The sequence below is a fragment of the Colobus angolensis genome, unplaced genomic scaffold, assembly GCF_000951035.1.
Source record: "Colobus angolensis palliatus isolate OR3802 unplaced genomic scaffold, Cang.pa_1.0 Scaffold409, whole genome shotgun sequence".
In the NCBI taxonomy this organism is placed as follows: domain Eukaryota; kingdom Metazoa; phylum Chordata; class Mammalia; order Primates; family Cercopithecidae; genus Colobus; species Colobus angolensis.
Window position 1 is genome coordinate 1,840,536 of NW_012117477.1, and position 13,669 is coordinate 1,854,204.

Sequence of the window (13,669 nt, forward strand, 5' to 3'; positions counted from 1 at the left end):
ATTTGTTTTTGTTTTTTTTTTTTACAGATTTGTTTGAGTTTTTGTGTAGATTCTGGATATTAGTCACAGGGACAGATTTTAATATATGTAAAGCATGTATAGACCATAATTTCCTATATATTTGTGTATCTTATCATATTTTGTTGAATACTGGACACTTAAAATTATATAGTGTTGTAACTCTGGGATTCAAATCCTTACCCTTTTCCGTGGTATATTGTTGTGGCTGTTGCTGATTATTCAGTGATTTTCAAAACGAATTCTGCGGAGTCTGTGTTTTGTTTTTTTTTGTTTTTTTTTTTTATCTTACGTAGCCACTGAAAGTCTCTGCACTGTCCAGTGAATGATTAAACAGAGACTTTTTAAAATGCCTAGAATAAATAACTCTTCCATTTATTGCTGAGCGACTATCTCTGTTGAAGTAATTTTGCAATGCTCTGGAAATTTACAGTTCAACCTCGGTCTTCACTTCCTGACTTTGCAGAGTCTTAAAGTCAGCCAAACATGAGCGATTAAGATGTACTCAGGCCTTTCCTGGTGATAAGCGCTGTCCTGCACATATGCATAGTCTTCTAGATTCTTTTAGATTTTTCAGATCTTTTCAAAGTCCTTTATGGACTTTTCCTTTCCTTTTTTAAATTCATTGGACAGACTCTTGTTGTCTCCAGCTGATATTGCCAACTCAGGTAACTATGTGTTAAATAATTGCCACTTATTTTTTAGAGAAACACCAGGGGATAGAGCGTTCACACTGAGTGAGCTCTGAATCAGGTCAGATAAAGACAGCCCTTTGAATGGGGCTTTTCCAGGGAGCTTCCAGGCAGGTCAAATAATGACAGTTCTCTGAAGATGGAGCTTTGTGGGGATTTCCAAAGCCATTCTTCCCTCTCCATTGGCTGCTATCCTCCTAGTTTTCACTGTGACCATGGATGTGAGGCTGCTTGTTTTCTATACTCCTAGTGAGCTATGAAGCAGGATGAAAATATAATAAATTAACCTGCCACAGTGTTCGCTATTTTTACCGAGATTCAGCAATTTTTCTTGAATAACCACTTATTGAATCATTAGAAGTCTTTAGTTAATTTCCACAGTTCTGAAAAAGTTGATTTTAACAACATCTCCTGTGTCCTCAGTGTTTTCATGGAGAAATAGATTTTCAGAGATCTTAACTCCACACTTTGTGGTGGCGGTAACTGTGATCTCTTGATTAATGTAGAGTTTCTCAGGCTTCTACATATTTTTGTGTGTTTCTTTTTAAATTAATAGTAATTTTGTGAATGAGTTCTTTGGTACTATGAAAATATCCTGTTCCTAATCAAAATTTCAATTTATCCATTGATTTATGTATTTCTATTTTATTCAATGGCTTATAATTTGTTACTATCATTATTTATTTCAGTGCTCAAATTGTATCAGAGCTGTCAAATGGAAGGCTTTTCGGCTGTAACTGTTTGGACGAACAGAGGCAAGATGGCGCACTTCCAGGTTCTTCATCACCAACTTTTCCCCGTGGGTGAAAATGCAGCCGGCGCCCGGGAAGGTGCAGACCAACCGGGCATGCGCCAGGTGACGTCAATCCGAAGAGACCAAGATTTACCTGGTCGCACCTGTGGAACGCCCCCGACACGCCTGTGCCCCGCCTATTGCCCTCTCACTCCCAGAAAAGCCGCTCCGGGCCAGCTCCCCGCGCGGACTTCCCAGCCCCCAGTAGGGGCTGTATCAGGAACTCCGCCCGAGAGCTCATCGGGCGACTCTCTTGGCCTCCTTTGCCGGAGGCCGACAGACCTCTCCCTACCCACCTTCTTCCCTGAAGCTAGGTGACCAAAATAAATTTGCAGTTTCGCTCCTACCCTTGCCTGCTCGCTGGTTCTTTTGTGCCCGCTCTGGTGGTCTTAGAAAAACAAATTAGTAACTACACTTATTGTCAATATATTTACTTATTTAAACAAATATTCCTTTATATAACCAATCTTCCATTGCCATTGCATTTACTTTTCTATGCCAACAACCCCTTTACATTGCTTGAACTTACACACCCCTGCCAGACCACATCCCCCACATAAACCACATGGACATTTTCCTCATCCACTCACACTCCAAGATCTTGAGCTAAACTACTTTTCCTACAAACACTCTTTTTACCTGCACTAACTCTAAAACCCATATCTAATTTCTCTCACTCAGGAGTTCTCTTCTCCTGTGTCCTGATACTCCATGCTACCCTACATCACCCCCCTGGGGTTGCCCTTTTACCCTACTTGGGTACTTACACTTTATAGATGGCCAAGCCCCACATAAATCCCTTTCTTACATTGTCTGAGCTCCAACACAGTATGCTCAGCTGCCTCAGCAGACAAGCCTTCCTTATACCACTTGTGTTCTAATACGCGGAGCCAGATCACCCTTCTTGGCAGATGCCCTGGTCAACATGCTTGCTTGTGTTGAATATCTTGCACTTGGCCACCACAGTAGTTGAACATTTCCTGTGCTGAGCCTTACTTTGCACAGTCCTGCAAAATGGCTTTTAGAATGAATTGATTAGCAAGGAAAAGAAAGGAAGGGAAAAAGCAAGAAACCATTTGGAAATTTTACATAATACTTTTAATGAAATATATATTATTCCAAAGCTGTGCATATGTAATTTTTCTAATAAAAGAAATAACTTATACATGTGTCACTTTGCCTTTTAAAATAGCATACTTCTGTTAGTTTTTTGTTTGCTTTTTTATTTATATAATCTTTGGCTAATTGCTATATTTCATCCATAGCAAACATTTCTTAGCTTGAAGTAGTTATTAAAGAACGAAAGCTAACAGAGTCAATTACTTCAGATTTTCTAATTGAATTTATAGAAATATATTCTTGTGTAACTCAAATGACTCAAATTCAGGAATATCTAATAAGAGAATAGAAAAAACTACTCTCACATACTTGCCAAATACCTTTGGAATTTTACTGGCTTAAAATGTAAAATATATTTCTAAATAGATTTCATATGTTTGTAAATTATTCACAATTAAACAAAACTCAGAACAATGTAATAATTTGCATTAATAGGTAAATATACACAAAGAGATTACAATATAGAGAGATATGTATATTTTCTTATATAATGTTTGTATATGTGTCTTATAATGTATGTATATGTGTGTGTGTATATACACATATATATGTGAGTATGTCATGTGTAGCTGGCTATGTGTGAATGTGTTTTAAGTATTCTTATACACTGGGAATGTATATATGCACATATTTAATATCATACGTGCATTTTTTAGAAGCATTCATTTTTATTAGAGTAAGAATGGAGGCTTGAGAGCTTGCTTCTTTTACATGGGAGACAAAAAAATAGTAATTGTTTATTTTCATTCTCAGAGCTATTGCACAAAAATAAAACAGAAAAAGGAAATAAATTTTCATGAGCAACATCTCCTAACTTCAATATCCAGAGAGAAATTAAGCAAATAAGAGGAAAGATGACAGCCTAACAACATTTAAGAAGAAAGTTTTCCATTATTCATTTAATTCACTTTTAGTTGACCAAGGTAAGGAATGTTGAAGTTTAGATAATGAATGTGTCATGGTGTCAGTATTCTTTAAAAAAAAAAAAGACTAGGGGTAGGGGAATGGAGGAGGGAGGGATGTGTTGATAATTATCATGTTAACCTAAGAATGTTTTATTTTGAGTGAGGCTAGTTTAAAACTATATTCTCTAGGTTTTGTGAGGGAGATATTAGGATAATGGATTACATATTCCCTATATGTATATATCCAGATAAATCTTTAAAAATTCTAAAAGAAAAGTTAAAAAAAAATGAGGAATTGCCTTCCAAAATCCATAATTGCAGCAAAATCAATTAGACAATTTTTCTTGATCGCATTTGATGCTTTGACATCACACATCCCATTTATTTGCTTCTGGCCTAATAATCCTCTGCATGCTGAGAAATATCTTTGTTCTCTGATAGAAGTAATAAAGCTGTCTGCACGATTCTCTCTTGTGAGACAGAATGTTCCTATTTTATTTAATCTATTGGTGTGCAGCCTTTTCAAAGTAAATACTTCACACACACTGAACAGAGAAAGACATGCAAGGGGGCTGGCCCGAGAAGTATAAAAATTAAAAAGTGCCCTGTGAAGAAATAATGATGGCTCTCTAAAAAATTAAATAAATAAGAATCTCAGGTCAAGCGGGCCTTGACTCTCATTGCTGTGAGAGTATGGAGTGCTTCATATTCTCCCAACCCCCCTGTTCCATTCAGTTGTTCCTGTTGAATAGAAAGCATCGAGAAAATGAAGAGATCTAAATGCCAGCAGGAGACGAGCTGCATTCTTCTAGGCATGTCCTGAGCCTAGTCACCCAGAACAACTTGTGATCCCTGGACAAAGCCATTCACAGCAGGTGGCCATATCAAGAAATTTTCCTCCTGGAATTAGATATTATCCCAGGAATCACTACTGAGTCAAACATAATGCCCCATCCTGCTGGGTCAAGTAGGATTCCATTTCAATTTCTTTACACAACGATGCGTTTCATCTTGTCTGCGTACAATGACAGTGCTCAGGCATGAAATAAATTGAAGTGCCTGAAAGGCAGAATTATCCCTTGAACCTGCAGCATTCCCAACCCCAAAAACACACATTGTCAAGTGAGTTCCAGATAAGCAGGATCTTCAGCAAGTGTTTGTGCTGCTTGGCTTCCTTTAATCATACTCCCTTTTGTAAAACGGATTTTCGAGGGGAAAGAGAAATCATTGCTGAGGAAAAAGGTCATTTTCAAAAGGCTTAAGAGGTTCATTTTGTGTGGCTTTCCAAGGTGAAACAGGTAATTCAGAGTAGTGAAAGTCTTTTGTGATCAACTTAATTCATCCTTCAAATTACCAAGAATAAAAACTATTGAAATAAGGCTGAATAAAGTTCTTTATAACAATGTTCCTATGGATAGAAAGTGATGATTTGTTGTTTGCTAAGAAACTGTCCAAACTCCAGCAAATGAAAGTTTAGGTTCAGAGCAAGCTTTCCTTCCACCTTCTCTTCAGAAAGCATAGTGGTTTTCTGGGCTGTTTGGCAGACATATTCAATACCTTATCAATAACACACCTCTGTTTACAGAACATCAGGCTAGCTTTACCATAGCCGTAAAGCCAAACAAAGAACATTTTTTCTCCATTGTCACATTATATTTGAGCTCTTTACAGATACAGACTTGAGAAAATTCAAGGAATAACATTTTCTTTCCATTTTACTGAGAACAACCTTTCCATAGCAGTCAAATATTTTGTAATCTTATATTCAACCTGTGAGAATAGTTTTCTTGAATTTATATATGGAAGAAATTGATACAGAAGAAATGAGATATATCTTAATTTTAATAAGTTAGAGTATCTTGCAAATTGTTACCAAAAATTTGAAGAATTTTATTCTTCAAATTTTATTCTTCAAATAAAGAACTTTATTCAGTCTTATTTCAATAGTTTTTATTCTTGGTAATATGAAGGATGAATTAAGTTGATCACAAAATACTTTCACTACTGGGACAAAAGGAAAGGAAGTAAAATACATACAATGACTTGATATTTAATGCATAAATCTTGTAAAATGTTTCCCTTTTAATATTGATTTATTTGATTTAAATGTGCATCTTTAGGCAGTCTGGAAGGTCCTTTAGAATATAAAATAATAACTAACTGCAAGTTATTATGTATGTTTAGAATTCTATAACTGTTGAATTGAATATTCAACAGTGATCCCAACATTCAAGTGAATTTGCCTACCAGCTGATAATTGGTTTTAGAGTTGCTTTCTTCCACATTGTACAAATTATTTAATTGCCTATATGGTGGCAGTAAGTGCTGTAATTCTGCAAAGTTACTCTAGCTAAAAGAGTCAGGTAGCTATGAACGCACAACTTTAGCCACTAACCCCCACAGAACTGACTCAGAGTAGTCTAAGGAATCTATAAAAAGAGAAACAGTTGTTACAGGATATTTACCTAGAAGAGTCAATGAAAAATAATTCCACTTATTGAAAAGGAATATCCCCATGCATTTAGAAATTATATTCAAAGAAATGTGAATGAATACCTGAATGCTTGTGTTTTTCTTGTTTACTAACTTCAGTGTTCTTTATTATTTCATTATTTTATCAGTTTTAAAAGGATTTCCTGAAATATGCTAGATCTAGGCTATGAGAGGATCTATATTTTTCCTAAGCATGTTTAGATACCTACTGACAATATGTGCTAGTGATTTTTAAATTCTTTTTCCCCTGAATTGTCATACCCCTTCACCATTATTTATATCAATGCCTTAATTCCTTATACACTTATATTTTTTTCATAGTAAGCATCTTAAAGTTGTAGCTTATGTTATATAGTATAATATATCTTATTACACTTGACATTCTAGATCTAAAGTTGATCAATACCTGCTTAATAAGTACATTAATAGTTGAATGTTCTATTTAAAACAGTAAATACATCTTTGAAATAAACTTACAAAAAGTAAGTAGGCGATGACTATTTGCCCTACAAGATGATTTTCATTTTGAGATCGATTTTTAAAATTTCCTAAATTTAAAGACCAATATCTTAATATCTAGAAGGAAATTAATGTCTAAATTTTTATTGCGTACTATTTTCCAGAATTCAGTTTCATAATGCTAAATAGATATTTAGGTAAAAAATTTAATCTGGAAGATATTTTTGACTTGGCTCCCCGATTAATTTATATTTTATAGCTACTGATGAATTACTTTCATGGGTAATTTTTTCAAGTACTGAGAACTCTTTATTTTTTCAGTTTTCTTGTTTTTGTGCAACCCAGTCTTTATGAATATTTGTCATGAGCTTTGCCTGAATGTTCTGATTGAGCCACGTATGAATCTTCAAAGGAAAGTGAAAGTTTCTATAAAGAAATTTTCTGCACCAAATGTAGATTGATTATAATATTGTCCACAAGTAGATTTGGTTGTAACAGAGATTTTAATTTATACATTTTTAGGTTTTCAACATGTGGAAATATCAGGTCTGAGGAAAGGTTTTTGTTGTTGTTGTTTTATCTTAACAATCTACGTAAAGTAAATAGTGGAATATTTTTGCATTCAGTGTCCTGTGCAAAATCTGAGCTACAATATGGTGCAGTGACAAATAACCACCAAATCCCAGCCACTTAAAGTGATATCTCACTTACTCTGCATGCCCTTCTGTGGCATCAGAACTCAGTGCTTAATGAAGTCCCTAGAGGCCCAGGATGAGGGAGCAGTGATCTTTCAAGTGTTTCTCATCACCGTACCAGAAGGAAAAGAAGAATATGAGAAATTGCACATGAGTTATGAAAATGTTATCTGGAAGTGACACAGTCACTTGAATTTCACTGACCAAAGCAAGCCATCTGGCCACAACTAACCTCAAAAGTGTAAGAAAGTGGAATTCTATCATGTTCCTGCAAGGAGGAAGAAGTAGAATTCTAAGTGAGCAGAACTAATGATTCCCTACACAATTTATGTCATTAGCCTTCTCTTTCTTACTTTCACAAAGATATTAAACCTCTCCAGTATCTCTGACCTTACAGTCATTCAAGATGTACACATTTAGAGCTTCCTATTTAAAAAATGTGAGCTTCTTCCTGTGGAGGTATGAGAGTTTCCCCACTTCCAGCTGGACTCAAGTCAAAAGCTTTTACTTTGATGACACAGTGGTAAGCTTCTGCCTCCTCTAAATTGGATATTCCTCTGATTGGTGGCCACTGTTGCATTCAATATTTTTGCTTTATTGTTAACATCAGTATCTTAGTTATTAACAAAGAATATCTGTAGTAACTAATAAAAGCACCTGTGAGCACTTTAAGACAGTGAAGCATTGTACTGAACATAAAGGCTCATAGTTTCCTTAAACACAGACATTGCCCAACTGCCATTCAGGTCACAGATAAAAGGAGTAGAGGAACAGTGAGGTCCAGAGATGCATTCTAGTAATAAATTCTGTGCCCCCCACAGCTTTGTGTCTTGAAGATTATTTCTCTTATAGTATCTGTTCTCAAAACATTTTAGACCCACCATGTGAGAGACAGTATCTGCCCCCAGGGAAAAGAGGAAACATGTTTTTAAAAGAAGAAGAAGAAGAAGAAAGAAGTGTTTGTTTTGGATGGTGTTTTAGAAATGTGAAGGAAGAAACAGGGTTAGGAATACATGGAATGTGGTATGAGAAGTGGCAAGACTGTGAACCACATGTTTAAGACACAAAAAGATGATACTGATCTAATAATGGTAAGAAAAACAAGGCTGAGAAAACACAAAGGAATTATAATTTCAGATTTTCAAGTAGCATAATGATTTCTCAGTGGAAAAGTTTTCTTGAAAACTGCTTGAAATATGAAATGTAGAATATTTAATCTTATATAAAGAATTGAATCTCAATGTGTTAATTATAAAAGTAAAAAAAAGATTATCAAAATGAAAAATAAACCTTGGGAGTCAGAATAAAAATGAGGATAGATAACCTCAAGAAATCAAGAAGATAATAGTACTAGCTTCCTGATTCTATAGTTAAGATAATTGTAAAGCAGTTTAAAGCTAAGATCAAGGAAAAAAGATATTTAAACTTAGTTGGAAGTATATTTGTAAATGAAGGAGTTATGGAAAGGGGAAGAGTACAAGCTAAGTTACAAAGTTGAGGTCAATAAAGAAAACTGAATAATTTTACTTTTATACATAATAATTTTGAAAGTAGAGATGAAAAACTCTACTTTGCAGAAAAAGACCAATTGACACTATGAAAGAAAATGCATAAAATTGAAGAATTCTCAGAGAATGCAGAAATGTGAACTATATGTGATATTATTGAGAAATATGAGAACTTATACTGCTTCCACTCCTATCATCTAATGAAAAAGAATTTGTAGGCTAATTTTGTAACAATCACATTTTACCTTCTTTATGAAAGAAAATACAATTTGAATATAGGGAATTTATGGAGAAAAAAAAAACCCTGCTGTACACGGTCATACTTCTTGAGTGGATCTGAGCAACAAAGGTAGACAGAAAGCGCTGTTACAGCTGGATCATGTTGAATAACCAAGACAGAAAGAGCTGAAGGGAAGTAGTGAAGCAGAAGGAGGGGAAATCTATCAGTGAACCAATGAGGTGGTGTGAAGCTAGGACGGTGTGTTGGGAAGTGATCACTAAAATATACTTGGTAGTTGATCCAGGCTTTTAGAAAAACTACGAGTAAAGTCAAACATTAGACTTAAGGTAATTTGCGTCTGCAAAATTAGCACCCTAATTTAGCCTCACATATATTAATGTAGTCATTACATACATATGCACACATTTGATGATGGTTAGACTTGTTATGAAACCCAACTGAAGTTTTATGTCTGGATCCCAAGCAATTCAGAACATAAGCAACATCTGGGGGTTAGTGACATGAGCTGACAACTGAATTAAATCAATAAAGAAAATAGTGTATCTCCAGAGTTGAACATGATAATATAAGGTTATCCTAAGACCTTCAGTTAAATAGAGAATACTTGGAGCATGTTCTGGAATTCCAGTGGGAACAATATAAGGAAGGAGCATCCTTGAAACAAATAACTGCATCTCAATGGGTAAGAAGACCCCTGAGGACTTCTGGCTTTCATGTGAGGATGAGGAACATATTTGTAGGTTGTTTAATTAATTATTAAATTAATTTTCAATGCTCATGCCAGTTGAGCCACATATTTTATCTCTTCAGTTCAATCCAATGGAAAATTATTGAGGTTCTCTCATAGGTATTTGTATAATGGTGAGACATACAAGTGTGAATGAGAGACAGCCTCTATTATTGAAGTCCTCACAATCTGTCTGCTGGGCAAGAGTGGAAAAAGGGACTGAAAAAATGACTCCTACAAACATAAGGAGATAGTGCTAGAGCAGCAGTGTGAATCAAGTGCTACAGACATGGAGATGAAGGGGGCAGGAAGGAATAACCACAAATAAGAGAACACTTTTATCAGGGCTTAAAGGATTGGCAGGATTTTACTAGACAGAAAAATACAGACACATTGAAGTCCACAAATAAGCATACAGAGAATGAATGTGCCTCATGTAATTGGAGGCTATTGGAAGTAACTTGATATAAAAAAAGAGGGCGGGAGAGTGTCATCACTGGCTAGTGAGTAGGCAGGTGTCAGCGCTAAGAAAAAACACAATGCTAAGAATAAAATGATCTGAATAGAATAAATAATACACTTTTTCTCATTGCTACATTACATTAATATTACATCATTGTAATGTAATATTACACTAAGGTAATATTACATCAATATGACATTATTGAGTGCAATAACTGATCATGTTTTCAAAATAACTTTCTTTTTTTCCTCTTATATAACTCTTTCTTTTGTGTACTTATGTCTTGTGTCTCAATTATGATCACCTTCCTCCTGGACCTCTAAGCCAGAAAGCTTAAAGTCATCATTCATGGCATAATTCTTATTTTCCCTTTCCAAAACCCTTGGATAAGAGAAAAACAAAACAAATAATCAAACAAAATAGCACTCCCACTTACAGCAACCAATTTCTAACTAGTCCCTAAATTTATTTATTGAATCCCATAGGATGCTACCAATTTTGTTGGTTCCTCTCCATTTTTACTGCAGAATTCCTAACTTAGGTCTTCATAACTGTAAACTTGTATTTCTGCTTTTACTTTCTTGATAGTTTCCCTATATTCCCCTTATCAGTCCCACCAAACCATTAGGCAAACAGTCTCCAGATGTGTATCTCTAAAGTTCAGACACAGTCATGTCACATCTCTCATCATGAAGCTCAGTGGAAAAATGCTTGAATATGACATTTAAGACCATTATTTTTCTCCTACCTGCATACTAACTGTAATTCTCTGTCAATAATAGTTAACAATATTGGAGCATTCATGGCTCCTCTGTCATTGCCTTTCACATCTATTTATCTCTTATCTATCTACTATCTATCAATCTATCTATCTATCTATCTATCTATCTATCTATCTATCTATCTATCTATCTATCTAATCATCTCACAAATATTACATCAATGCAATTGTGTATTCTCTATTTACCATGATTTTTCCAACCTAGATCTCGGACCATTGGAAAATTAGTACTTCATATTAAGAACAATATGGGCTGGGTGTGGTGGCTGACGCCTGTAATCCCAGCACTTTGGGAGGCACGGCGGGCAGATCATCTGAGGTCAGGAGTTCAAGACCAGCCTGACCAAAATGGAGAAACCCACGTCTCTACTAAATATACAAAATTAGCCAAGCGTGGTGGCACATGACAGATTCTCGGGAGGCTGAGGCAGGGGAATTGCTTGAACCCAGGAGGCGGAGTTTGTGGTGAGCTGAGATTGCGCCATCGCACTCCAGCCTGGCAACAAGGGCAAAACTTAAAAAAAAAAAAAAAAAAAAAAGAAAGAGAGAGAGAGAGAGCACTTTGGCTTTTAAACTGCTGCACATTTGCAGACAATTTATCTGAGGAGATTTAACTGCTGTTGATCTAATTTACAAATTTTATTTTGCTTACAATGCTCATATTAACAAATCTATAAGGGCCCTGTTCCCATGAGCTAGGTTGAAGTGAGAGGTGAGGGATGGGGTATAGAATGCAGCACTCATGACTTTCAGATACAGTGCACACTGTTTTGCAACTCAGAATGTGTAATCCCCTAAAAAGTGGAGATGGAGGGAAGGAAGAAAGCCCCAAAGGTCCTGATTTATGAAGGTGTTCTGCCCTCACAGCTGCACAACCCCTGGATGAACTGTGATTCACACTGTTTGCTGTGTCAAGCCTTTCTCCCGTTAGTGAATAGCATCCCCTTTTGGTGTGAAAAAAGCGTGGGCAGTCTTACAATGGGAACTAGATCCCTTTAAACGTATGATTTAAAGCTTCCTTTTTAAGGATTTACCCATCGACAAAGTTTTAAAACTTATCATGGTATCACATGCAAGAAAAATGCAATCTCTGACAAATTATGTCTAGGAAGGCAGGTACTGCTTCTAGTGATCAAGTTATGAAAACAATTCATCTTCATTTTGAAAGAAGTCTCTCATTTTCTTACTATACCTTTCTTATTTCTGGATGCATTACCTAAATTTGTAATTTACAAGTTGTAATTAGAAATGCTGCGATAATAGATTTTACGAACAAAGGAATGGTTAGGTTGAAATGCATTAGATGAGTTTGTTATAAGACAGACCAAAAGATGGTTAGTGAATATTACATACTTTAGGAGGCTTAAAACATTGTTTGTATTAATTTACTGAATAATATATCTTTACATAATGACAAAAAAGGTAATCATTCCTTTACCTTATTATGGCAAGTGACCTAACCTATTTTAAATCATATAAGTGATTAAATTTGGAGACAAGATCAAAATATCTTTCAGCATCAGATTCAAAGAAATGACAACTAGAGACACAGCAGGAAGAAAAACGCCCACCCTACTGAAATCCATTATATCAAAAAGGTTATATCGAACGGACTTTACCACATTACTAAAGGATTGAAAATTAACCCAAGGTTATCCACTTCATACAAAATAAACATTGAACATTCAGTGCAGCAATTTCTTTACTGCCTTCATGACGACTTACAATATAAAACATATTGGTTTTTGAATGTTTTACTGTGGAAGCTGATTTAAAATAATCTTTGAAAAGACTTTTTTTGAGGAGTTCTTTATTATTATTAAAAGGGTAAGAGCCAGAGCAGCAGCAGGGAACCACTTAAATAAAGGTTCAGATATCCTGTTCTTAATAGGACAAGCTTTAAGTGTTTTTATACACAAAATAGACTGACACAATTTCCTGTGGGGTTTCTTCAACATATATAATACCCATTATGATACAACAAAGTAGTATTGACATGAAACTAATAAAGTGGGATTTTTATCTTTATGCATTTGAAAATTCTTACTGATATATGAGATAATTCAAAGAAAACTTGAATTCAACTGGAAAATGCTTACAGAGGAAATAATATGGGCCACTTTTGTGGACTCTCAATTTTTTCTTGAAATTGTGAAAATTTTGACATGACATCCAGCTGCATAATGGTAGAACACAGCAAAAAATGAAAAAACAATGTAAGGAAGGGGAAGTTCCTTTTACTGATATTAAAATTGTTCTGATCACAAATATGCCATGCATCATTTGTAAAAATAAATTATTCCATAGCCAGGTAAGCCAAGGTCAAGAATAAATGAATGAATATTCAGGTTTTCAGTTTTTAAAAACATTGAATAATAAGAACCACATTGGTTTGACATAAAATTAATCATTGGTAAAATACTTCCACTTTATTTCACAAGATTAACTTAATTATCCTTTTATCAGTTACAAGAAGGACAAATTAAGAGATATCCTTTAGGACTGAACTCTTAATGCAAAACATTTCTTCAGAGAGGGAAGCAGATGCAAAGTTTAAGAGCTCTTTGCCTTTGGGAAGTTGCAGCTTGAAGATACATTGACATTCTTCCGCTGTTTAATGCCTTCTTAATGCTGTTCATGCATGCACGCACGCGCATGCACACACAGACGCACACACACACAATGCTCATTTAATGGCAAATAGTTGCTGTTTCTATTTGAACTGATTAAGATATATTTTTAAAAATAGGCTTTTGGCTTTTGAAATGGCACTCG